Here is a 27,415-nt window from a genome sequence, read left to right on the forward strand (position 1 = left end):
AAAAGGTAATTCATACCAAAGCCATAGCTTCAAGTAAAAGCAGTGTTTGTGAAAGATGTCATTCTGATAGCTGTGAAAAGAGAACTCCATACTTTTTCGCAGGAGGAGAACAGCTTTAGCTGCAGCAAAATGAGTTTTGCACTGGTGTAGCACTTCATTTATGTCTCTGAGATACCCAGAGTGATTTATTTTATTGACTCACTTAGCAGCTGGTTTTATCTATTGCAACAACCAATTCCAATCCAGCAAATGAAGCTGATGCTGAGATGAGCTGTATGAAGTTAGACACCTGTCATCCACTTGCCACGATCAGCATATTGCGTAGGGGTGCAACAGCAGGGGTTAAGAGAGGCATGCAGAGACATATCCAAGCCTAAACCTTAATTTTCTCTATAGATGCTTTAAATGAGTGTTACTGCTTGTAGATACATATGTGCTTAGTACTAGACATCTTAAAATATCTGTAAAATTACAAAGTTCTGGCAAAGCCTGGGTCATCAGTTTGAAACTGGAAGAGTGTTCTGTGATTTGAAAGGAAGACTGGTGGGAAATTATTTGTTCTGAGGGGAAAAGGTTTGAAAAGAAAACCATTGCAGGCAATTTTTTAGACATTTTCTTACAATGCAAATTGTATTTCAGAAAGTCTAGACAAAGAGGAATGTTTTGGAGACGGGGAAAGTGGTGTTTCCCATTCTTGCTTTCCATTCTGTGCATCCAGTATGGCTAGGTCCAGTGGAGCAGACTGACTGTAATGCGAAGTGTAGTGGGCAGTACCGGGTCTGACACTGCCAGTCGTGCAGCCCAGCGCCCGTTCTCGGCCGAGTGCGCCGGAGTGGGTAGAACGAGAACCCTTGGTTATTCAAACGCCAGGATGGTAGGGCAGAGGTTGTTGCTGCTGTTTCCAGAGCCTGTCCCCGCAGCTATGACGCTGACCAGGTCACACCAGACCGCCCGTGGCCGCGATCCCTCCCTCCCCTCCCCTCCCGCCCGGCCCCGCGCCGGACGCTTTCCCGCGGCCGGCAGTGTGAGAGCGGGGGACGTCAGTGTGAGGGGGCCGGTCTTGGGCAGGGCAGGGCGGCCGCGTCCCGTCCCTCCCCGCCCCTCGCCGCGGCTCTCTCCCTCCCTCCGGCTGGGGGCGGCCGGGTCGGCGCTCAGGGATCCAGTTCCTCCTCTCTCGGTGCATGGTCGCGGCGGGAGCCGAGGAGGGTGAGCCCGGCGGGGCGCGGGCCGGAGGCGACGACAGTGGAGCTGCAGCGCGGAGGAGCCGCCTCTGCCCGGCAGAGGTGAGGCGGCGGCCCCGCCGAAGTTGTGCGGGGTCGGGAGAGAGGGAGGACGGGAGGAGGGGGACCGCTGGGTGCGCTTCCATTCATTGCCCGAGCGGCGGCCGGGCTGCCGCTCCCCCCGGGCCGGGGCTGTAGCCACAGGACGGGCCGGGGATCAGCTGCGGCGGGACGGGTACGGCGCAGAGGGGGCGACATAGACGGGGTTGTGGCGCCGGCGAGAGCCGCCCGGCGTCCGCCGGCGCAGCGGCTGGCGAGAGGGCACCCGGACGCCTTCCCTCGGGGAGCGCGGCGGGGACACGGGGCGCGACCGGCGAGGCGCCCAGAGCCGCCAGGCTGCCCCCTTCCTTCCCCCACTCCCTCCCGCCCCGCTCCCTTCCAGCGGCGCGGCGGGGCCGCTGAGCAGCCGAATCGGCGGGAAGCGGCTGTCCCCGCCGGGCATCGGCGGGGGTCAGCGTGGCCGTGGCGGTGCTCCGCGCACACGGCCGCGGGGCGGCTGCGCTCCCCCTGCGCCATCAGGAGGTGGACGGAGACGGGCGGGGGGCGGGGGGACGGGTGGGGGGCGCCCCCGGCTGGCTTCGTGCAGGACGGGGAGCGCGGCGAGCGGGAGCCGCGCTGCCCCCGGCCGGCACACCTGCAGCCTCCGCCGTGGGGGCACGGGCGGGGGCTTCTAGTCTCTCCGCGTGTTGCCGTGGGAAGCGAGTGTTCAAAAGATCACCTTGGCGCCTTCACACCTCCGACGTGCTCTTCCTTCCCGTCGCCTTGCTGGGCCCACTTTTTGAGGAAGGGATGTGTGTCTGCGGGGGTATTTTGTTTCTTAGGGCCCTTCAGGGAAGGGCAAGAAGTAGGTGGCACATGTGACCGGTGCAAGTTTATTGGCAGTTTAGGCGTCACTTCAGAGGAACTCACTGCTGAGATTGGATCCCGTAATTCAGAAGCTGTGGGTGCGTTGAGCAACATCAAGTAAAGCAGCAGAGCTGGCAGTGCTGTGTCCAGACAAGTGCACGTGCTGCCAGTACCTGGTGACAGAGCAGCGGGGTTGCCATCGTAATAAGTTTACACCAAGGCAGAAGTAAGCAAACGAGACAGTGTATGTGTGCATCCTAATCAGAAATATGTTATTAAGAATAACTGATCACAATTACAAAGCTCTAGCTGATCTCATCCAGAAGGAAATATTATGTATATTAGTTACAAGGTTTGGCTTTCTTAGAGAAACATTGCTCAGCAGCATTACAAATACCTTAATGAAGATGTCTGCTTGGTCGCAGTCCTGCAGTGGGTGCTGGCTGGGCAAGCTCACACCTGCAAGGAGCCGTATTGTATTCATGGGTTTGCTTTGGTCATAGAAACCTCAGTGCTGTAACTCATAGAGGCCTAAATTTATGCTGTGCCCAAGGAGTGGCTAGTTAGGAAGTGTCATGGACACTGAAATAAATGTTCAATTTTATTTTTCTGAGTGAAACACACTACAGAAGTATAATCCAAATTAATCTCAGGCACCTTCTGGAGTGCCTTTTCTCCATATTCATGCATTGTTAGATGCAGGATGTAGACAGACTGTAAGGGCAGTTAGTGAGAGGGTTTTATCTCAGACACAGTTTCATGGGACCATTCCTTGATTATTTCATTGAATATGATAGTTGCAGCCACTTCAGTTTTAATCACATCACTGCTTTCTTCACAGGATTTCTTTGTGTGGGTCACAGAGTAGTTTTAATCGGTATGTAGGAAATTACCCACTCTATCTTTTTTTTTAGTTAACCATCTGTTTTTATTAAGCATTCTGGGAAATGCTTGCATGATGATGTACCGACATGTCTGGCAAGTAGCGATAGTGTGTCATTTGCTTTTACAAATGTAAATCACTGGGAGTGGATGCAGCAGCATTTCAATATAAGAATGTTATACTACTTTTGTTACCTCTTTAATCAAAGCGTATTCTTCCACATCTTCTAAATCACTCTAGATTGTGCTGGACTGGTAAGTTTGGATCAGGAGTACTTCTGGCACAGACTGAAAGGAAGTCCGTGATTTCCATGATCTTTTTTCGTGTTCTATCTTACAGCAATGAAAATTGCTCGTGGTGTTTTGTAATGCAGTAGGACAATGACATACTAAGTGCTACATGTTATTGCATCAGCAGGACCTGGTTGAGCTGCAGGTGACGCTGTAGTTGGTACATTGGTGTAGACATTGCTGTTTAAATAATAATTACATGAAAAAGAGGATTAATTATTTTCCTGAGTGTTGTGAAGAACCAAATTATTATTCATCAAAGTTTGTATTTCTAGAAGCTTCTGCTTTGTTAGATGTTCAGTACTTGTTGGAGGGCTCCCCAGTAAAAGAGAAGAGGTGGTTGCGACAAGGGATGTGTTGAACAAAGGATGGCAGCTCCTATCTGGTGAGAGATTTCTCGTTATCCGCTGCAGGCAAAAAACAGTTTCTAGGAATTTCACCCTCAGCATCTTAAAACCAACTTGTTATAAGAGCAAAAGGAAAGAGTCTCTTCATGTAGGACTAGCCCTTGGTAAAGCTTGAAGTGGGAGGGTGAGGTGCTGCTCCACTGTCCCTCACTGTCCTTGCTTCCTATCCACACGTGTTCATTCACAGGCGCAAGCACACAGAGCTCATCTTGTGGGTGACTCTTTGCACCATCCGGCCTGTGGGTGGGAGAGCAGTGATCAACTTCTGAACTGCTGGTGGCAGTGAGAGAAGCCCTTTTATGTCCCCATTGCTTCCTTCCCCTTAAACAAGGGCTTTCTGTGCCTTCCTATTTGCTGCTTTCCTCTGTGTTTTCTGTGCCTCCCTTCCCCCACAACAGTTTCCATTTCTCTGCTTTCTGCCTAGGGATAAATCATTTGGGGTGTCAGCATTTTTAACTCATTTGGCAACAAGTGTAGAAGTGGCAAGTGACTGGAAGGTGTTACTGCTTCTTGGAGCCCTTTTTTGATGCAGAGACAATTGCCAATGCAGTTGTAGTTAACACGTCTGTTAAAATAACGCTAAAGACGTTTGCTTAGATTATTCCTTCTGGGTTTTCAGCTTTCAGAAAAATGACAGATTTCTCCTGTATTGTGGAGAACTGCCCTGGAAATGTGGAACTAACAGGATGTATTTTTCCAAAATCATTATCCTACATGCAGATGAACTGGAATTAAGCTGAATGTAGAGCATCCATAAAGCCCAGATCTTTTAAAAGTGCTGGGAAGGTCTGGTCAGATACTCTTAAAGCTGTCTAAACAAGTTCTATTATTTTACTTTTAAACAATCTTCCAAGTAAAGTGATATTTTTATGTTATACTGCTGAAAGTAGTTGATGCACTTTGAAAAATAATGCTGATTTGCAAACTTAATTTCTTTTTTAATTACCTTTGTTTCTCCTTATGTTTAGACTTTAGGAAGTCACAGGTAAGTATTTCAACATCAGTTAATCAGAGAGTAATCAATTTTCCTAGACATATTTTCCTAAGTGATATTTTTGTGGAATGTAATTACAAAGAAAACAAAGTCCATAATAAAAAAGTAATTGAATTATAAATTTGCTGCAATGGCAAGCAGATGACTGCAAATGTACCCAATTTGTGTGAGTGGATCAGGAATATATATGAAATTCTGAACTGTGGCAATGCATGTAGCAATTGGCAGTTATATTTTCCATGACTGCATCACAGCAGAAGATAGAGACTATTGTGCTGTTACACAATCAATAGGATACAGTTTCTGATTCCCTGCATGTAATAAAAAAAAAATAAATCATGGTCTGTAGCTAAATATTAATTTCTCTAGTCTTCCTTGTCTTTTGGTTCTTATAATCATACTGTCTTCTTCAGCTTGGAGCTGCATAGTAAAGTTAGATGTGGGTTCTTCAAAGGAAAATCAAGAATATTAAGACATTGCTGCATGAGGAGAATGCTGCAGCAATTTGTTTCTTAAAACATTTCTTTTGTACATTGCTTTAGATCTTGATGGTTGGGGTTTTCTTTGAGGGTTTCTCTGAGGCCCGTGGTGAAAACATGACAGCTAAATGACAAGCCATGAGAATGAAATATAAAGAAAAGAGAAAAAAATGTCTTGGAGAAAGTGTCATTTTGTGTTGCAGCCAGTGAGAGTACTATAAATGAACCCAGACACACAAAGAAGAGTTACTTTAAGCTGCTTTTTCAATATTTTCATTTTCACCTTTAACAGCTTCTAGTGCTCAGAAACGATTAATGAAGCAGTGTTGCTGAAGCAGCTGTACAGTCTCCCTTGTCATTGGTGTCAGTGCTCTATTTCAAAATTCTTTGTCTTAATACTTTCTCATTATCTTGAAGACTATGAAGGTATTGTTAGATTTGTGTGTTCTACATGATATCTAACATCTTACTGGTGAAAATGTCTTGAATTTGAATTTATACACATACACAGAATTAGCTTTAGATTTCACTAATTGATCTTCATGTTTGCTGACACCTGACACTGCATATGTTCTTTGCCTTCTCTCATATATAATTTCTGACAGTTCACCAATAGGTATTAATGCTGTCACTCTATTCCAGATGAATAGCAGTAAATTTTGTAGATAAAATTATATAATAGTCTTTAATATTACAACTAATATTTTCACTAACGTTTGACTGTAGGTTGTTGGCCTTTTTGTTGTGCAGAATTCTTTTTGATCCCAAGTAGGTTATTCTATAATGCTGCTTTAGGAAAAAATTTTGTAAATTTACTGCTAATACAAATGGTTGACATGATAATTGTAGCAGTTATAGCCAGGGCCTGATCTGAACTTTATTAAAAAGCTTTATTAAAAGCCGTACAGTTCTTAAATTAGTTTATTTTGAGCAATGTGTCTTCTCAGGGTGGCTGAGACTTTGAGTAACTGTGACAGAACTTTTTTGGTTCAGCTTCCAAGCATAATCCCTTAAACCTGTTCGGAAAGAATCACCTGTGAAGTGGGAGGATAAATTCAGTCTCTGTATCTATTTGATCTTCTGCTGAGATTGCAAAAAGAGTGCCAGCTGGTGCCATTTGTGTTTATAGATTTTGCAATAGTATTCACTGGGAGATTATCTGAAAGCCAAATCAGTTTACATAGGTCAGTGAATTGCAGCTTGCAAGGCTTGTGTCTGGGGTCATTGTAAACAGGTTTTTCAGGCTTATCATCAAACTTTCATTTGTCAAAACCTGACCTCATCACTAAAGCGTGTGGTGGTGATAGTGCACGAGTTTTATATTTTGGCAAACACATTTGAGAGAAACCTTATTTTAATGATTAAGTGCTCTTGTTTTTTTTCTTAGCAGTATTAGTGCATATTGCTTAGATGCATCCTGTGCAAACAGTAATTTTGGGAAGGGAAGGCTGTACTGAAAATACTTTCATACATAGGGGTGGTGTTTTTTTCTGAAATCTTTAGAAGTCATGTATAAGCAATGCTGTAAATATAGTTACTGTTCCTGCAATTAAAGTACCTGTAAAAGAGAAGGTGCTGCAGATAAGGGAACAGTTTGTCATATATTAGAAGTTTACGGATGTTCTGCTTTCAGCTGGGTTAATTTCCTTCCTGGTAGCTGGTGTAGTGCTCTGTTTTGGGTTAAGTATGAGACTAATGTTGATAATGCACTGATGTTTTAGTTGTTGCTAAGCAATACTTACACCAAGTCAAGGACTTCTCAGCTTCTCAAGCTCTTCCAGCAAAGTAGACTGGGGGTGCACAAGAAACTGGGAGGGGACATAGCTGGGACAGCTGGCCCCAACTGACCACAGGGATATTCCATACCATATGACAGTGTACTCAGCACGTGAAGCTGGGGGAAGAAGAAGAAGAAGAAGAAGAAGAAGAAGAAGAAGAAGAAGAAGAAGAAGAAGAAGAAGAAGAAGAAGAAGGAGAGAGAATGATTGCAGTGATGGCATTTGTCTTCCCAAGTCACAGTTACCTGTGATGGAGCCCTGCTTTCCTGGAAATGGATGAACTCTGGCCTGCCCATGGAAAGCAGTGAATGAATTCCTCGTTTTCCTTTGCTTGCTTGAGTGGCTTTTGCTTTACCTAATAAAGTGTCTGAATATCAACCCATGAGTTCTCTCACTTTTACTCTTCTGATTCTCTTGCCTATCTCCCTGGGAGGGAGTGAGTAAGAGACAGTCATGACACTAAAGCAAGATTTGTAGAGAATTTCTCAAAAGAGTTCTTTGTGTGTAAGGAATGTTAGCATCTTTCTGCACAACTATTTAGTCCTGATGAATAATATGTATTGAATTTTGCTTGAAATATAAGTATTGGAGGGTATCTCATGCAAATCCTATTGTTCTCACAGCCTTCTAAAAAGCTTGTTTCATAAAATAAGGTGGTAAGTATACATGGTCATAGTGATAATTTTAGCAATTGTAACTTGATTTCAAAACAGACACCTGATAAAATCTGAATGTCATTTTGCACAGGCAAGTCTAAGTAATTTAAAGTTTACAAGAAAATTTCAAATGTAAATTCTAGTCTAAATATGGTAACATATTCTTTTATTTTACATGTTGGAAATAACAACGTTTTATATTCAGTCCAATTTGTGATATTGCTTCTGTGCTTTTAGAAAATTGTTTTAACTTGTAAGTTCAACATTAGGTGATGGGACAAATTTGGTATAATAATAAAAGTTTCATGCATTCTTATGTCTCTTCTTTCTCTCTCTCTCTCTCTGCACTGATTTTTCTCAGGCTAGTTTACCTTTGAGGAGTTAACAAAAGATCTCATTTTTCTCTGGTTTGGGTTTTCTTTAAGCTACTAATAGACATAGTACATGACAGCTGGCATGCGAGATATTCCACAGACTGCCCAGCTGATTGCTGTGCCGAGATGGTAGATAATTTAGCAGAGGTATCCAGTTTGCAGAAAAGTACATGAAGTTTGTGTTGCGTATACATGTTTATTCAATCATTAGTCATGATCATGACTGCATAAAATCAGTGTAATTACCTTCAACCAGTCTTTACATCTAAGTGACCCAGACTGCATTCCGTGACAGCCCTGACAGCTTGAATTAGAGCTTGCCTTTTATCGTGGCCAGATTTGGAGTACAGAAATATCCAGCCTTTCTTGAGCTTGGTTAGTGCAAGAATGGTACATGTTAATGTGAAAGAGTGAAAGTCCAATCTAAAACAGAGCCTTAGAAATACTCTAATTTATTAATGCTTGACCAGCACATAGCAGCAGAGTTTACCTCAATTTTCAGTTACCCATTGTGTGTATTTCACAGTAGGTAAATAATATGTTGCTGTTAGAGTGCATTAGGAGTGTCTCACATGTATGTATGCACTGTACTCTGCATGGTATGTCTCTGCTTCCAAACCATTAAAGAATGTCCAGGCAAGGTCAGAGAATAGAAATCCACATTTTCAGCACAATGTCTCCAGCTCTTGACTGCTGGTCTCCCATCCTTTTCACAGGCTTCTTGGAGTTGGGCAGGGAAAGGATCTAAATGAAAAGTTAGTCTGAGCAGGTTGTAACCTAGTTTTTTACAAGGCAACCCTGTACTTCTCTTTAACCCCCACTTTTATTTTATTGTTAAATCAGTAAAAAGAAGCCATTCTGTCTTAGGTCCCCAGAAGATCATAAAAGTATAGGATTGAAGAGACCTTATGCAGTCATCTAGTCCCTTCTTCTACATCAGGTTAGGATCATCCATATCTGTCATCTGTGACTTGTTCTAAGGAACTCAATGATCTCCCTTACATCATTGTGCTATGAGGAAATTTTCTTTTCATGTTATCCAATTCACACCTTTCCTGTTGCAATTTAACATCACAACTACTCATCCTACATCTGTCTTGGACATAGCAAGTAATTGTTTTTCTGCTCACACTGTGTTTTATTAACTGCCATAGCCTCCAGTTTCTTACCTCACAGGTGCTGGTTTTCATGCACCAATTGTTTTTGTTTCTTTTTTTTGAGTTAGCTTTCATTACTTCATGTCTGTTTTTTGTTCGTCGAAGTTAAGACTGTGTTCCCCTCAAGGCTTTAATGATGTTGAATAAAATAGAATAGAATCCTCTTTATACTTGCTGACACGATGAGGATGGTTTTTTCAGCACTGACTCTTTTTCATGGTCAGGCAGTGATCCATCAGATCCTCATCCAAGGACTCTTTTCTAAGATATTACTCTCACTGATCACCTTATAGCTGTCTATTTCTGCATAACTGTAGCATCTTGCACATGTTTTTACTAAAGATGACATTGTTTTTTCAGGTTATTCCTTCAGTTTGTCGTTTTGAGCTCTCATATTTTTCTCCAGTAAACAAGCTACCTTTTCTAGACTAACATTGCCTGGTTATATAATAGCTTTACTTTATCACATCATACAGACCCCGAAAATACTGAAACAAACATTCTTCAGAGATCTTACCTGAAAAAAAGGGACAAATTTTTTAACTAAGTCTCTTTTTTTTTCTGTGTGTAATGAACCTTTTCAGGGAAGGAAATGTAGAGGATAGAAAATTTTCGGAGAAAGTATTTTCTGTGAAGTGTAAGTGATTTAAATTAGCAGTGTGTGTTGAAGAATCTGTGGTAAGAAAAAATCATCGTATTCATGGTTGTCTTGTGGGCTGGGGAAAGCAATGCATGTCGCTTGTAATGCTCAGTGGGAAACTTTCTTTCTCCTCCTGTCTTTCCATTAATTTAGAGATGATGGAGGTAAATATTTTCACAAGAATCTCTTGGCCTTCATAATTGATTATTTTTTTGCAACATTAATAGTAGTTCATTATATAATGAAAATTGAAAAATGCACTTTCAGGGGTAGTAGGTATAGTTAAAAAGGTACAAGTTGTGTGAGAAAGAGAAAAACAGAAAGGTCAAATTCTGGCAGAAATAAATGTCCATAAGAACTCAGATTAGAAAAGAATTTGCGGAGTAAGTCAGTGAGCAGAAAGTCTACTACACAAGGCCAACATATAACTGAAGACTACAGAGAAGGGGAAGGCAAGGCACTGCAAGGACAACCAGAGATGCATTAACACCTTCCTTACAAAGAAGACTTAAAATGCTGAGTAGAAGAGACAACTGGGGATGCAATAATAGCTTTATAAAAACTTGAATGGCAAGGGGCTTAGAGATCAATTGTTCATTTTCTCTCTCAGCACAAGAACTAATGAGCATGAACATGAACTAGCAGGTCTAGCAGGTGTTGGATTTGGAATAACAAAAAGAGGAGTTTTGTCATGCATTTATATTGTGTAACTCCATAGGATGTTGTGGATACTGAAAATCTATACTGATTCAAAGTAAAACTGGACAAAGTGAGTGGGAAAAAAGAGCCTGTAGAGGATTATTAAATACATAAGCATGACCTCTGTCTTTGAAAGTTCCCGAGCTGCAAATTATTGGAGACGAGTGTATTTGGGGAAAGTATGACTACATGCTTACACTATTCTTATACTCTTCCCCAGACATCTGCTTTTTGCCACTCTTACAGACAGAGGTACTGGATAGAAGATTTGACCTGGCATAATTTTAGATTTGTCTTTTTAAATTATAAAAACTCGACACATTTTTCTGTGAGTTAGCAGCTCAGGGTAGCATCTGCAAATCTTGTACTTTTTAGACCAAAAGCCTCTGATCGATCTTCCATATAATCTAAGACAGAAGTACTTTTTTAATAAAACACAAAGATTACCAGGAACATTTGTCTCCTGCCAGTTGGCGTCAACTGCAAATTATGTTTCATTTCAGTCATGCTAAACTGCCAGATGAGATAATACATATTGTCTCATTTAGGCAGTCTAAGCAGTTATGTCTGTAATCTCAATGTGGCTTTTCTTATTTATTTTCTCCTACGTGTGTGTAAAACAAAAGTTTATTTGTTTCTCTACCCATCTCCCTTCTACTGCTTATGGGAGCACGAGCTATATGAGCGTCCCTGCAGACTTCCAATGGGAACAGAACAGTATGGAGGGAGGAGGGTGCTGTGTTACTTCTTATCCTATAGACACTGATTTACTGGCTTGAGTTAGAATGTTGATTCAGCGATACGTCTTTAGGGTACTAGCCAGCAGATGAAAAACCCATAACCACACATGTAAACGTAATTTTCATCCCCAGTTTTATTGTTAACTGTATACTAGTAGGTTTTCTGCTCTGTCAGATATTGTTCATGTCTCTATGACTGACAATGCCTGAACAGATATTGTTTGTACTTCTTCAGCTGGTGTGAAGTCAACATGAATGCAGCATCCTATGCTCAGGCAAACTTAAACGTGATTGTGTCTGCGCTGGCTTGGGCATAGATTTGCATGGTGATCATACCAAATGGTAATGTACCAAATGGTAATCTGGCACTAATGAGGACAACACCATGTGTTGCACGCCCCCTCTTTACTTTTTTGTTACGTAATAATACGTTTAACACATACTTCCAATGGTTTTCCAGAGTGACTGTGGGGGTTAAACTAACAATGACTTTCTCTTCAGACCCTTACCAGTAGGCTTCTTCATGTCTTACCCCCTAAGTGTTTCCTCTCTTCTTGTAATGCCAAATAAACAATTGTATGCTCCTTTTCTCACTGGTTTGAGGCATGAGGGAATGTGATTTTGACTGGAGGGGGAAAGCCTGTGCAGTGATTATAGTGCCAGTGAGGGGTTTTTTACCAGGTATTAGACTGTTCTGTGTTACCACTTCTTGAGTTCCTAGATTTATCCTGTGCTGCTGCAGTGGCATCTGGGTTAAAGAGGCAAGGATTATGCAGGTTGGGAAGTTCCTTCCTGAGCCTCTGTAGTCTGTTTCTACATCTGCTGCTGGTGTAGATTGATCATGCTCCAGACAGTTTGCTTCACAAAGCGGAGTGGGCTTTATTGAAGTGTGTGGCTCTGGAGGTGGGGAATGAAAGGCAACATTTGCGTTTGTGTAGGTGAGACTATTGAAGTTTCTTGTAAATAACTGTGAGTGCTGTTTTGTTATTGTTGGGTTGTTTGTATATAGTAACTACTTTGATCTCTACGCACGGAGTGAAAGTTGATTAATGTTACTACAGCAAAATTGCTTTGTGACTACCTTAAGAATGGGCTCTAGAAAAACCCAGAGGTATTCTTGTTTTCAAATATCATCATCTGATACCTGCAAATATTTGAACTGATGATGTATTTGCATACAGCAAATAGAATTCTCTTCTCTGAGGTTTTATTGAAGCTGTGCCAAATGCAGTTACTCATAGTCAACAGCATCACAACTGAGAATTTTGGAACTGATAAGGCAGTTAGCTTTTCTGTTTAGACGGAACATTGTCCAGCTCTTCTCCTGGACTAAAACACCTCTCGTGTATGGACAGGGGAAGATTCATCTGTGTCTTTAACTAATTATACTTGGAAGCATATCAGGTAATATGAAGTTAATCTTTAGATACCTAACTTCCTTTTAGCTGAAGAATAGTGTAAGATTCTTTGCCAGAGATTCAGGGAATAAAAGTGAGAGACTCATACTTTAGATATGATCTCTGAAAACAGTAAAAAAAAAAAAATATTGTTTTTTGTTTCATTTAGCCTTTTGCTATTGAGTTGTGCTGCAAAAGAAAGAAAATAAAAATGGCCTTGTTTCTATCTCTCTGTCAACTGACTGATTAAACATTGATCTCAGATATATTATTTATGATAGTGATTCTTCTTCTAAGACTGTACTTTTCTGTAGAAAGCTAATAATAATAAGGCGTATCTGACAAAGTTGTCAGACACTATTTTATTCTCCATCCTGTATTATATAGCACTTAAAGAAGTCTGAAATTGTCTCAAATACACTTGAAGTTCTAATGTCATAAAAAATAATTTAATAACCAATTAGCAAATCTTCCATTTGAAGTTCTTCATGATGAATCTGTAGTCACAGAGTTCTGTGCCAAGGGATAGCATATATTTGCAGGCTTCACTTTCCATTCATGCTTGCACTTCTCACTAAGTAGAATACATTATTTTATTGAGTACTTTTTTTTTTGTCAGTGAGAATGTTTAGATTTGCCTCAAACAAGCCAGATAATTTGAAAATCAGATATCTTTCTTTCCAATGTACTTTCCTTTACTGAAAAGCCTGAACAGAGACTGATCAAAATGAATGCTATCTTTACTGACTTGAGTTTTTCTGTATCTGATAATGTGAAAGGTTATTAAATTAAAGGTTAATTAAAATCCAGTAAATCAGACTTTTCTCTATCTGGGCTGAGGCATCATTTATCAGCCGAAGAGAGCAGTATGTGTGTAGCCATCTTTGCAAATATGTGTAACATATTCCACACTGTCTCTGAAGTCCTCAGACATTACAGCCTATATGAGGAAGACGTTGGTCTGACAACTGAGGGATGGGCAATTACAGAGTCCTGATATGTGGTGAAGCAGTTTGCAGTCTGAGAGGAAACAAAATTACCTGCTACTTATTTTTAGTCTGACTTAGACCATTATGTGTCCCTCCTCAGTCAAATTCTCAGAAATATAAAATTTCTTTTTTAGAAAACAGTCTTTTGTTTTTAATGTTAGTTTCCGGTGATTTTCTACACAGCCTCAGAAGCTCAGGACATCACTATGTATCTTATTTAGGGAAGAAGCAGGTACGGTCAAGCATTTGTTTTTTCTAAAGGAGTAGTTACTTGGAAAAATAATAAAAAAGCATTACATGAAAGAGTAACAAATAAGCAGTGACTTAATATTTAGAGATGTATACAGTCCTGTGCACGGGCACTGTCTTCATAAAGACAGGAGAAGGCAGATGGTTCAAGTGACAGTGCAAGGGTGGATGCAAGGGCTTAGCAAACTCCAAAATCTGGACTCCTAGTGGCAAAACCCACAGATCTCTCGCCCCAGCAGCTTCTCTTTGTGAGCTCCCTTGCTCGGGACAGGGAGTGCTCTGTTGTCTTTGAATCGCCACAAGCGTCTCGATTTTGCTTGAGAGAAGCAAAGAACTTACCTCTTAATTTGTGCTTATCGCATTACCTGATGGTAGAAATAGTCTGACTGCTGGTCTTACAGTGAAGCTAGTGTCCTGCTTAAAGGATAATGGGTATGTCCACCTACCAGTTCTGTCTCCTGCTCACAAGTGGCAATTTGCTAAAGTCTCTTTGCTGTTCTGTTTTTGAATATAATTCTAAATTAATTATTTGATCCTGGAGGAGTTATATGTCCTACTAGCTCTGAATTTAAGCAGTTAAAATTGTATGTTCCCGTTGTTTTTACGTGTGCATGCCGTTACTATGTCAATGGTTTAGTAATGTAGTAATAGTCTGTTTATGAACCAAAAGAGGAATGAAAATTACTGTTCAGCATTGTCTTTAGTGAGTAGAGGCTGATTTTAAGCTTTGAATCTTAATTTTCCCATGAACTATATTTTAGTTGTTCTTATGTTTGTGTGCTTTATTTTTGACTGAGATAAAGTTTTAAAGTGGAAAATGGCTGTAGGCAACATAAACCTGTCTATGCTGCAGAAGCTGGATCTTTTTTTCTGTTTGTTTCCCCCCCACCTCCCCCCTTTTTTTTTTTGAAGTTCACATACTCTCATGGTGGAGTAAGACTCAGGACCTGATCCCTCCCCCTGGATTATGGCTGTGCTGAGGACCAAGTTTTGAATGGCTTCTATGTAATTTGTCTTCTTTTGAAGATAAGGTTCGTTTGGTCTTCAGAAAGGGCAGACATACCTAACCTGTCAGCCAGTTGGAGGAGAAGCAACTGTTGAATGAAAAATTCCATATTTCTTCTTCTGTAATTTAACATGATCAGGAAGTAACTGATTTTCCTTTTCCTTTTGCATGTAGGTTAGGATGTTTGTTTGTATGCTGGCAGAAGATGATCCATACCCCCTTCTGTGGTTGCTGACTGGGGTTCAAAGAGCTCTGCAGTTCTGAGGGCTTTTGCATCTTGAAGTTTAAAAAAAAATAAATGAAGCAGCCAACAGAAGACTTTCTCTAAAAAAGTTTTTTTTCCCCCTCCTCTTGTATTAGAATTGTTGGGGAGTGTAAGCCTGTGGAGAGACCTGTAGCTATTCCTGCATCCTCAAATGCCACTGGGATAGCTGGCATGCAGTCTGACAATGGTAGTTCTTGAGGTCCTGGTAGCCATTTGGTGAATGTCTCTCTCTCCTTTTCTAGTCATATGTAAGTGATCTGAGCATTGCCCTGAGTGGGTGAGTTGCTTCATTGCTAATATGTGTGACTTTCTGGAGGGAGTGTGTGGTCCAAGAGACCTCACAGATTTCCTGGATGAGGCCCATACTGTAACTGTGGCTGTTATTTATTATATCCTTTCAGAAAGAGAAGATAAACTAGTTTCCCTAATGACTATGTTTTTTCTTATGCTTAAATGAGTTTCTGCCTTTAGAGGGGAGATACTTGGCTCCCTTTCACTTATTTTTCTGTGCTAATGTTTTTGCTCAGCTCAACTGGAAGATTCACCACCTATGCATTGGTTTGTTCCAGCACAAGATAGCTACTTAAATATGTGAACAGTTAAATTTTTAAACATGTGCACTGTCTAGAAAATATTATAAAAACTGGTTGCTTGTTGCAGTTTTTATGGTATTTAATATTTATAATAATGTGATTATTGTTACAGTGGCAGCTTTTGAGATGTACGTTGAGTCTTGCAAAAACAACCTTAATTTTGTTTGATTGGACATGAAAAAGTGTTATTTGATGATAATTGATGTGATAAATAATTTTTAGAACTCACAATTTGGTGTTTTGCAGAACTAATACATAATTTTTCAGGACAGAAATCTGTGAAGGAAATACCACCAGAGACATCATGGTATCATCAAACCTTCCAAATTAAATAAGAGGAAGAAATATATTGTATTGAGCTTTGTCTTGAAATGTTATTTAATACAATGCAGCTATGCAGTTTAAACTAAATAGAAAATGGGTCTAGGAAATCTAAAAACTGTTCATATTTAAGGAACCCTTAAAAAAATACGTGAGATCTGAGTTTGAGGTAGTAATGAAAAAAGATCAATTCCAATTGTCTGCAAAAATATTCTAGGGACCTAGAAAGGGAGAGAAGTGATTCTTTCCTATCTTACAGCACACCTCTTTGTTCTGGAGTACATTTACATTTGTTCAAATTGCAAGCATTTCAAGGTGTCTGTTATGAAAACATGTTGATGGAATCTAAGGAATTAAGAAGAAAGTGTCAAAAAGATCAAAGGATTGATTGATGGGATGATTTATGAGGAAAACAAAACTACTCTTAACATTTTTGTTAAACAGTGGTGACATTAGGTCAAAAAAGCAAGGTGATAATAGGATGACATGAAGAAAATGTGGCCTTTATGTCAGTGTTACTTTGTGTATTGAAATAATTTTCTCTAGAACTGTTTCCTGTCAAATACCAAAAATTGCATTAGTCAGATATGATAAAATTAAATAGGATGCTTTGTTCAGAAAGCAGTGCTGTAACGAGCAGTCCTGCACTGACCTAGACAGCGCAGACTGACTGTTCTCTATCTTCAGTTTCTAAGAACAACTTGTGGGGTTTTTTTTGGTTTTAGATGAACTTTAGCTTCATTGGTGCTAAAGTTCACTAGTTCTTGAACTTGTGTTAGAAGTTGTAATGGAAATATTTGCTGAGTATTGATCCTAATATACAGAATCTGTCACACACCTCAGTACTTAGATGTGTAGGTTTGTAGTTAACTCTTCACTCTCCACGTCTGGGAAATTTTTACATTTCATGCATTTAAACTGGCATGTTTTCCATTTTTTTCTCTCATTTTGTTTTCCTGTTTTATTTCCTGTAATGATGCAATCAAGCCTGTCATTCTTGTCTCCTCTCTTGAGGCACATCAGTCATAAGCAGAGAGAGGGCACTGAGCTGGAGGAATTGCAAACATCCTGCTCTCATCTTCCTCACTCGAGAGGACTCCACAGTCCTAAAGGCAGCAGGATGTGGATGCTTCACCATGTGACTGGAGGACGCTTGCCAATCATGAATCCAGAGGTCACGCCCTACCTGTTACCTTAACTGGGATTTATACATTTTGACTGTATGAGCCTATGTACATCTAGTTATTTATGGCTGAATATTTGAGAAGCTGTATGTCTTGCAGTAACCAAAAGGGTAGACACTCCATTTTGTCAAACATCCACCAGACATATTTCTGCAATTCATTTTAGGTGAAGCTCATTTGAAGTCACTATTATCTTAAAAGCATGGGCAAGTGCTGGAGACTTGCGTATTTTGGATAGGGATAGTACAGCTTCCTGGTCTTTCATGTGGGATGATGTCAAGAAGTGGTTCATATATCATTCACTGGAAACTTTAAATGTAACCAGCAGACAATGAACTACATCAAACAAAACAAGCAAATATGACCACTGCTTTAAACAATAGGGAAATGTTAATGCAGATATTTTTGAACAAGAGAAACAGCTGAGTTATTTCCATTCCCTTTCCAAAGCTGATAACTGTATCCCTTCATATGAATTAATGAGTACTACTCACAGTGTGCTTCTCGGATAGCTCAGTGACCAACCACATGGTAGTCATACATTCTGGTGTTTCCTGGAGAGGTGGGTTTGGCACATTGCCAGGGAGTGTGGTTTATTAAATTAATTGTCTATGGTAAGTGCAAATTTTGAAGTTATGAGGCACTCACTTCATAATTTTAGACAGCTTTCTGTGATTCTTCATGCTTTTATTTTTAGTTTGTACATTTACATTTGATATTTTAAAAATATGAATGTTGCCCAAAAAGAGAACACAATTAATTCCTAAAGGCAAAGTTGGTTTATCCCTTTTTACAGTTAATTTTTCATTGTGTTGGTGAACTACTAGGCTTATTATTTGCATGAATGGTTTGAGTTGATTGAATTTTGAAGAAGCAACCAAATCCTCTCTGTATTCTGGCATGGCTGCTATTGAGAAAAAGAGCTTCTAAGATACCTCAGTATTCTGAAAAATAACTGAGAGATATTGTTGTGTGATAAGTAGAACATGTATGGTATCGGTTGGTCTTTCATTTATAGCTGAGTGTTTGAACATGAAAATTTAGAATACATTCTGTAAATTTCTAACACTTTATGCAGTTTTATTCTAAAACAGACTCCTGTAGTATTTTTATTTTCCTCCTATAAACAGATGAAGATGCAAAATTAGTTTTAAAATAGGAATTTCCTTTATTTAGGCAGGAACAAAACAGCAAAAAGTTGAGCCACCTTGACTGGGTGGTGTCAGTTTCTTGATAAAATTGCAAGTATTGATTTTTATATGGAATATATGCCTGTTAAAGAGAGCCTATCTGTCTTGTTTCAGCTGAAATGAAGATACTTTCTTCAAGGGTGTGCGTGTTCTCTTTAGTACCTTGAATTTTTTTATCTCCTGTGCCTAGCAGTTCCTCAGACCCTGTATTTATTATTCTTTTAGTCAATTAATAAAGGTAATGTTGAGCATTTGAGAAAGAAATGGGTGCAGGTTATAGTAAGAGAGATATTTACTTAGGAGATCTATTGCTGTTTTCGGGGAAGCATATGCTGACCTACGTGCTGTGTATGTTAGTGTGGGGGGTACATACATCGTGCTCTTATGCTGTGGGGGGTACATTTCTGTATTCTGAGCATATGATCCCATTTTGTGGCATTTTTGATTAGCTTTCGACATCAAAATCACATCTTCCATATATGATGGAGAACTCTTGAAATTTTATTCTTTACCCATCCTGAAACACAAGTTTGCCTTTAAGGAGTGTGATGATTGAGCAAGAAATTGTCATGCTTAAGTTGGTACTTCTTGCAGATACATCACAGTTTTATCCTTTTTTTTTTTTTTTTTTCAAGATCATTCTGGCTTTGATAAAAGAAGAATGTTCTGAAACTGCATGTCAGCAGCTTTGTAGAGGGCATCCATTACAGGGAGGTGGTCACAACTAGGGCACATTTTCAATCAATTACTAAAGCCTATTTACATTTATTTATTTAACTTATTTATTTAATGTAGCATTGAAGACACAAATTCCAGTCCTTAAAACACAGTAAGCCTATATAACAGTTGCACCATGAATTGTCCATATCATTCTTCCAGGTGTTTTCAGGAGAACTGTAATTGCTAGGGTGATGGGACAGTTTTTAATTTTGGGGTTTGAAAAACAAATAAAAGGAACTGGAATATGTTAAATAATGCTATGAGCATTCTATCTATTTCTCTTCAGGAGGGATTACTGTTTAAGGTTGTCTGGAGCTTGTTTTTTTTAAGGCCGTAACAGTGTTCTTGTTGATGAGAGCTTGGGTATTTTTTAAAGTTACCTCAGCAGTTGACTGGCATTTAAGAGATGCAATCCTCTTTTCCTTTATAAAACTCTGCTTACTGACTACATAGGAAAATACCAGCATCAATTATAACAGGAACTGATGCAAGAAATTTTAATAACTGGGAATAGCTATAGACAGCCTTCAGCTATATATTGATATTTGAAGTTTATATGAATCTGTTGATCTGAAGTGGAAGAAAATTACTTTTCTCAAAGGTGTTGAAAGACAGATAACTCATCTGGCAGTGATGATGTTGCAATACCATAGATATCTGAGTTCAGTTTATAGAGGTATTATGCAGGGTAAAAGGAAGTGAATTGAAATGTATGATCACATAAGATTATACAGGAGATATATATACTTAGGATCACAGAGATGAGAAGAAATTAATTCTGCATGTGCAGAAATGGAGATGGTAAGCTGGAAATTTGATTAAAAACCCCAGTCCAGCATAGTCATTGTAGTCATTGTTAAAGCCCTATTCCAGCAGCAACTGTTCCGTGCCAGTTTTCAGTTGTCTTAAAATTCTGAAAGAACATCCAGGCACTGTTTTTATTAATTATTTGAGAGCATAGAATTGCCAGAGGGCCTCTGGGTCCCAAAGTCTGGTCTTCAGATGCCAGATGCAGCTATACAGTAGGTTTTTAATTTTAAGAGCTTTACAGAGTATCTGCTCACTATGACACACATCTCAGAATGCTTCCCAGTGCCACCTATTAAACTTTAGGCATCTACTCATTTCTGGGATACACGGTGTATCTGTATTAAATCTGAAATACACAAAAAGTTTGATTTTTGCATTAATTCTTGAATTCATTAGGATAAGATAATAACCAGTGTTCTCAAATCTCCTTCTGTTTCACCTCACAGATGATTTCAGTATTTGGACAATGATGAGGAGTCAACTATAAATCTTGTTTAGAAGAAGTCAAGACTCTACCCCATGGGTGTGATTATCCTGACCCCTGTATTGAGGGATGTTGATTTCTTTCTATAAAGAGTGAATCGAACTGCAGCATTACAGTTGGAGCATCACTCAATAGGAATGGAATAACTATAAATGAGAGTGCAAAACCAACAAGGATTTTATAATTGGTGTTGTTCAGTATTTGAAAGAGATACTGTAGCTCTTTTCACGTCTGTAACAAAGCAGATTCCAATCCAATAACTCCAGTTGTAACAGCATCCTTTAAAATAACCAAGGCCAAAGGAAGTATGTCCAGAAAATTTTGAAAAGCTGAGCAGTAACTTCTCTGCTCTGTTAATGCTATTTACATCCCCATCCTCACCACTTTTCCTACCAATTTATTGAATTTTTTTTCTTCCGGAAAAGTTTCAGAGCCTTGAGTATGACACAAGTGTTCTGTCTCTATTAGATAATGTGTGATGAGTTAATGTTGTATGACAGAGTTGTGGGCTGAATCTGTGTTTTGTTATGAGCTTCTGGGAAGGAGAGGTTAGGAAGATGGCTTAATGTACAGATGTGTGAGTGGACTGTGCTGTCAGCCCTGAACAGTCAGAGTGCTGTTGCTGCCTGAGAAGGTAAGAGTAGTTGATGGTGGCAGTTAGTGATACCCCAGAAATGGTCACTGGCTCCCATCACCAGTAGTTTCAGCCTGACCTTCTGCATCAAGTTGTGGTAGGTAGCAGTTTTTTGCTCCTCAAGGAGTGGGTGCTACCTGAAAGCCACACTCCTTTTCCTCCAGGATGCTGGGTGGACTGGATAGAAATGCTGGAAAAGCCAGATGGGGGGACACTGGGCTGTTTGTGATGAGATGTAGGCACTGGAATAAGTGTATAAAATTCGTACTAACTGTTAACTGTTTGTGGAAAATTTATCTGATGAAATTAACTTGATTTTTTTTCAAGTGAAGTGACAAGTTCAGTTGATGAATAAAGATGTGTAACAGGCTTAGGTGAGGTACTTAACATTTCAAGAGCCTTTTGTGTTCACAAAGTAAATCAAAAATATCGGTTTTGACCTGGCTAACTGACAGATGTAATGTAACTGTAACTGTGGAGTTGTCCTTGTTTACCCAGATTTGCATATAAGCTGCTAGCTCTTCACTGATCGTTTTACTAGTGACATAAAACAAAAAAAAAATCACATTACCTTTGCGAGCCTCTGAAGAGTCACAAAACTAGCGATTGCAAGGCCCTAAAGGACACCTGTGGTCAGGCAGCTGACTTTCAGGTGGCAGAAGCATTGGAATATTTCTGGATTAATTATTGCTTAAGCTGCAATATAAAAAGGGCATTCAAAAATTACCAGTGATAGAAAAAAAATCAACTCTTTCCCTGCCAATGACATACAGCAGTTATTGGAATGACAACAGAAAGAGATGGTGATGTGGACACATAAGCTGAATCTGGTTAATGACAATTCTGAAGTCAAAGTCATCCTGATGGGAAGTATGAGTAACTGCCAGGGGTTACTCAAGTCATGTAGAGATGTGGCAACTCTGAATAGAGGGTTACAGCAGATAATCAGCTCAACCTAAGTTCTCAATATAGCAGGATGTGAGAAGACAACTGTCACAATTCCTGAGTATAAAAATTAGGTGCTCTGCCTGGGAGTAGAAATAATATCATGTTTTTGGCACTGGTACAACTGCTACTGGAATAACCTGCTAATGTCTATGAATCAAAGACAATGTTGACCGTGACCATAGAAGAGCAAGAAAAACCTATATAGTGGACTGAGGTAAGGTGTCAGAAAGTTAGGGGCAGTTCTACAGTCAAGATTACACTTTTTTCCCCCCTGAAAAATAAACTGTAATTCAATAATGAATTATTTCATGAAAGTCATATGGCTTGGGTTACATGGCAGTCCTTCCTTTCTAGTTCCATAAGGTATGAATCTGGCCCATAGAATTGTAGAATAGTTTGGTTGGAAATAATGTTTAAAGATCTTCAACTAGATCAAGTTGCTCAGAGCCCTGTCCAGCCTGACACTGAACATTTCCAGGGATGGGGTGTCCACCACTCTCTGGGCAACATGTCCCAGTGTTTCACTATCCTCATGATAAAAACCTTCCTCCTTATATCTCATCTAAGAGGTGCTCCAGACCTTTCATCATTTTTGTTGCCTTCTGAGGACCTGTTCCAACAGATCGACATCCTTCCTGTCCTGCCCTGTAAGGAACACCATAGCTGGATGCAGTATTCCAGGTGGGGTGTCATGAGAAGGGAGTAGAATCACCGCCCTTCAGCCTGCTGGCCATGCTGTGTTTTCGGTTGTGTGTATTTGCATAGAAACCATAAACCAGTGGTTTTCACTTGTCAGATTCTTGGCTCATCTGTACACCACACAATGCTTGTGAACACTGAAGTCCCTCAAGATGTTACGCTTTGGGAACTTGTCCTGATTTAAAAAAAAAAAAAAAAAGCTGCTGAACTTGGTTGAGCTACAGCACTGTTGTCATGTCAATCAGGATCACCTGTGCTTTCTACCTGGCTGTGCTTTCTACCCTGGTTAGCTTGCTGTGGGATAGTCTCTCCTGCAGTGCAGTGACCTACACATCAATGCAGTTATAGACACATTTAGCTGGTCAGATGGACCCTACCAGTGATTAACCTTGACTGCAATTGGTGGCCTAGGGTTTTTTCCCCATCATGAGTTTGAACACTTTTTTGGAGACATCTTCTGTGTGAAATAATTAATTCTTGAAGAGATGAATGTAACTGAGAATGTCCATGAATCCAGATGATTTCTATAGATGTATTACTCTTCGATAATAAATCATGGCAGCTGGAGGATTGCATTATTTATACCTTCAATGTCATATTTCCAGACTGAAATGCTATGTATGTATTTGATTTCTTTAGAAACAAAAAGATGTCTTCCCAGCTGCAATACACAGCTCCTTCAGACTGAAAGAAAGATAACTATTTTTGAGCTTTTGTCATTGTCATTCTATTGTATGTCAGTGATAGGTGTTAGTTTTGGCATGATCTCATCAGCTGAGCACTTGCCATGTTACCATGGCTCTATTTGAATTTTAAGTCCTTGCTTTCTAGCATGACTCCTGCTGTTTCACACACACAAAAGAAATAAACCACACAAATCAAGAAAGTAAGTAAAATTTTTGTCCTTTTTTGCCCTTCCCAGACAAATTAGTTTAATATGAGATCCTTTGTGGTATAGTAAAATAAAACCAACCTTTGATTTGATGAGTGCTTTGAAGAAAATCCTGTATATTGAGGTATGCTGTGAAATAAAGCCTTCATAAGTCAGTGATTTAAACACAAACTTCTAGAGACACATCTGGATATTTAGTTTAAAAATAGATACTACAATGCCTTATTAGCTGATGTAACCCATTTCAGATGTTAAAACAAAAAAGAAAATCATGCCTTAACAATGTAGACTTACTATTATTTTCAAAAAATTGTAGTTCAAAAATGTGGTAAAAATACGAAATTAAGTAAAAGTGCTAGAAATATAAAGCTGAACTGTTTTCAGTTCATGTTATGATTTTTCAGTGTGAGTATGCAATGGCTTTTACTTAATGAGAAAAGGACTGAATAATCAGTTCTTTCTAGCAATTAACTGATATGCCTGCAGGATGATAATTAAAATGAGTCATTCATGTAAAAGGAAACTGAACATTTCCCTTGACTCATTTTTCTTCCATAAATTTATTTTCAGAATGTCTTGCTTTCAAATTCTGCCAGAAATTGATATACAAGTATATTAAGTCATAAAAGTGCTGGGTGCAGCTTCAAAGCAACTCTGTGTTTGAATCCCATGTAGTGCTGAAAAATTTGCCACCTGATTCATGTTACTTGATCTTACAGCCTGCAATGTTTGTAGAGTCAGTAGAGAGAACCAGAGATCTCCAAGGGAATGGTGAAGGTTGCAGAATTAGCCCACGGACACAGTTGCTGCTTGTGGCCTGCCTGTCTTTGGAGTGGAGGTACCTGGCTGGTTGGTGCTGTTCATCTCTGCCAGCATCCTCTCCTAAGGATATGTAGGTGAAAGATCTGTGCCTGCACCATAGTCCTACAGCATACTGGTGAAAGAGGTGGTGCCATAACGTCCCTTTGTCTGCTAGTTTGGGTGCTTGCACTAGAAATGGATGGACCTGTATTCACATCTTTTTGCAGGCTGGGGGACACACAGGCAGTCACCACCTCCGAGTGCTGTGTCCTCACCATCTCAGGTCACAGAATTGTCAGAAGGAGAAGAGTTGGGGGATTTTCCCATCATTGTAAGTTGACCCACTCCTTTTGAGAGTAAGCAAGCCAGGAGGAAGGAAAAAATGGTCGAAAGAACTCCATTTTGTGAGACTTTTTAGGTGTTACCTGCAATTGGGAGTGGGAAGTTACCATTTGTCATTCCTATGCATAGGACAATGACTGAATTTAGGTGTATTCTTAAAAATATAAAAAGCATAAAATGTCTAGAAGGTGTGGGGAATGTGAAGCATCACATCCATCTCATGATTTAATCAGAATTTTGTGTTTTTACCTGTGACTGTTGATGATGGCTGGTGTTAGGCTTCTAATACAGAAAAAATGCATGTGAAAAGCACCCATATTTTGACACCAGTGAAAGACGCTCTCCAGCCCAGCAAAGAGCTGCCTGCTGGCTGCTGCGACATTGTCTCGTTAAATGTGTATTTCAGAAACCAACTTCCTCCCAGTTCTAGTTTTAGGCGTCAACACCAGCAGCTTGATGTTTACTTTGCAAATCTAACTATCAACTCTGTTGAAATTGCACTCACAGTATCATCAGAAAAAGGGACTTAACTGCTGTTTGCTAGTATATTTTGGAAGTGTGTGTCCTTTGTTTATCACTTTGATACATTCTCATATTCTATGCTTGATTATTTCCAAGGAGCTGAAAACCAGTAAAAATCAGTGGAAGATGTACTGCTTGCTATACCTGACTGCTTTTTATTAAAGATCAAAGGGAAATAACTTTGTTTTTCTTTAACATGTTAGGATTAAAAGTAAAATTCAGCTATTGTTTTGCTTTAGGTGCTTGCTTAAAAAATCTTTACTTGGAGCTGTGCTAATATATGTTAGTTTTTTGAGAAAGCTCTTCAGAAATGGATTTTTTTTAAATTTAAGTTTCCTTTATAAAATTGGAGTTCCTCTTCTGAAGGAATATAAGAAAAGGCTCTGCATTTTGTTTTTTGGAAAAATGAGATTTGTCCAGCAGTTGAGTTCAGACGTTTGACTGTGAATTTTTCATAGAGTTTTTTTCTTGCTGGGTAATATTGTAAAGACTGTAATTGAGAAAATTGGTTTAAATTAGTTTCTTGGATCATAAAGAATCAAAAATAGCAGACCACCAGGTTCCTAGTTTTAATTAAAGTAAATCTTAAAAAAAGTTACTTTGTGTGTAAATGTTGCCATTTGCTAAGGGCTATTGTGTTTATTTCCACATCAAAGCAAGTGAGCTGCAAATAGGGTTTTTTTAAGTAACTGGCTTATACTTTCTGCACACTGTAAATATTTAAACACGTGAAATCAGGGGGTTGACTTCTCTTTGATTATTCAGAATTGTTAAATATTTTGCCAATTAAGAAACAGCAGATTTTATCTGACCCACTGGAGTGGGGTGGGATTTTTAACGCTTAATCATTTATCAGCTACATTTGATGTAAGGGGCTAATGTTTATTGACTGAATTCTTGGGTTTAACAGAATTTTTTTCTGAAATACAGTGGAATCTAATTTAGTGTTTTCAGAGAAGCATTGTGAGGGGGTTTGTGTGGTTTTTTTCCTTGCAAAACATTGAAAACACTACTGAGTTACTGATGCAGTTAACTAAATGTCCATGAAGCTGTGCTTACTAGAGATGCAGATGGCAGATGCACACACAGAGAAATACATATGTCTTGGAAGTGCATTAATTTGATTTAAAGGCAGCTCTTCTGTGGATGGCTCTAAAATTTGAAATATCTTGAAGACTGTTTTGAATTTTCCTGTATTTATTGAGAACTGAACTTCACTGTATGTAGTATGTAAGTAGTATACTGGCCACATGAGGATTAATTAAAAGTATGGGCCTGTCAAATTGTATCTGCAACACCTGTAATAGGAGTTTGAGATGGAGAGGAGAGCTAGAAGGAAAGGATCAGGTTCCAATTATTTTTGTTTTAATTTTATACGGAGGTTGGTTGTATCCAGAAAGAAAGAAAAAGAAACATTTTTCTGGGAAGGTAGGTCTTGCCGTGGCTGGGTAGGAGCAAAGAAGTGGGGCTCCGCTAAATACATACAGAATGTTTTTTTCTTGAGCAGTTTTTTCCCTTTTATTTGGGGTATTGATCAAATCAAAGGAATATAACTGAAGAATGCCTTCAAGTGAACTAAAATACCTTCCAAGTGGACTAAAACATCCCTTCATTTTGAAAAGGGTCCAGTGCGGACAGGTTTCAGGAAGCTTGATATTGTCAACAAAGAGCAACTCACCTGTTCCTTGATAAGCTGTGGCCAGTGCTTTGTTCATGGCATGTATGCTGCTGGACTGAATGCAGCTTACAGTGGTTATCCTACTTACACTGGTTTTATTAATATGCCTGATTTTCTGTGCAGTTAACTTCATACCTTTTTGCTGCTCACAGAATTACAGGAATCTTTGTGTCTTTTATCGCATCTAGCAGAACTATAGTATCTCTATTACCAACTTGTGCTAAAATTGTGATAACTAGGTGCTGTTCTTGAAAGCTTGAAAATTCTCTGTTAAAAGATGCATTTTTTTGTTAATTTGAGTTGTGTTTTTTTTTTTCCTAAGATCTCCACCATCTTAAGATATGGGCTTGCCAGTTCTCTTACTACAAAAGAAGGATGCAAATGAAATCTTATCTGAAAAAAGATTTCTTTATCTAGATTGGAACAGGAGGTTCACAATTTACCTTGTTACTACTGGAAAGATAAACA

General features: G+C 39.4%; 1 protein-coding gene across 1 annotated transcript in view; it reads left to right on the forward strand.

Moving 5' to 3' along the window:
- The first annotated feature begins 1,101 nt into the window (after positions 1-1,101).
- LHFPL2 (LHFPL tetraspan subfamily member 2) overlaps positions 1,102-27,415 on the forward strand; it is a 118,045-nt gene continuing 91,731 nt past the window's right edge. Inside the window, exon 1 of the mRNA XM_027882576.1 lies at positions 1,102-1,283. The gene's annotated coding sequence lies outside the window, so the exon portion shown is untranslated. The remainder of the gene's footprint in view (positions 1,284-27,415) is intronic.

This window comes from Empidonax traillii, unplaced genomic scaffold (assembly GCF_003031625.1).
Source record: "Empidonax traillii isolate 1590-97213 ecotype Southwest subspecies unplaced genomic scaffold, ASM303162v1 scaffold8:size5222938, whole genome shotgun sequence".
Classification (NCBI taxonomy): domain Eukaryota; kingdom Metazoa; phylum Chordata; class Aves; order Passeriformes; family Tyrannidae; genus Empidonax; species Empidonax traillii.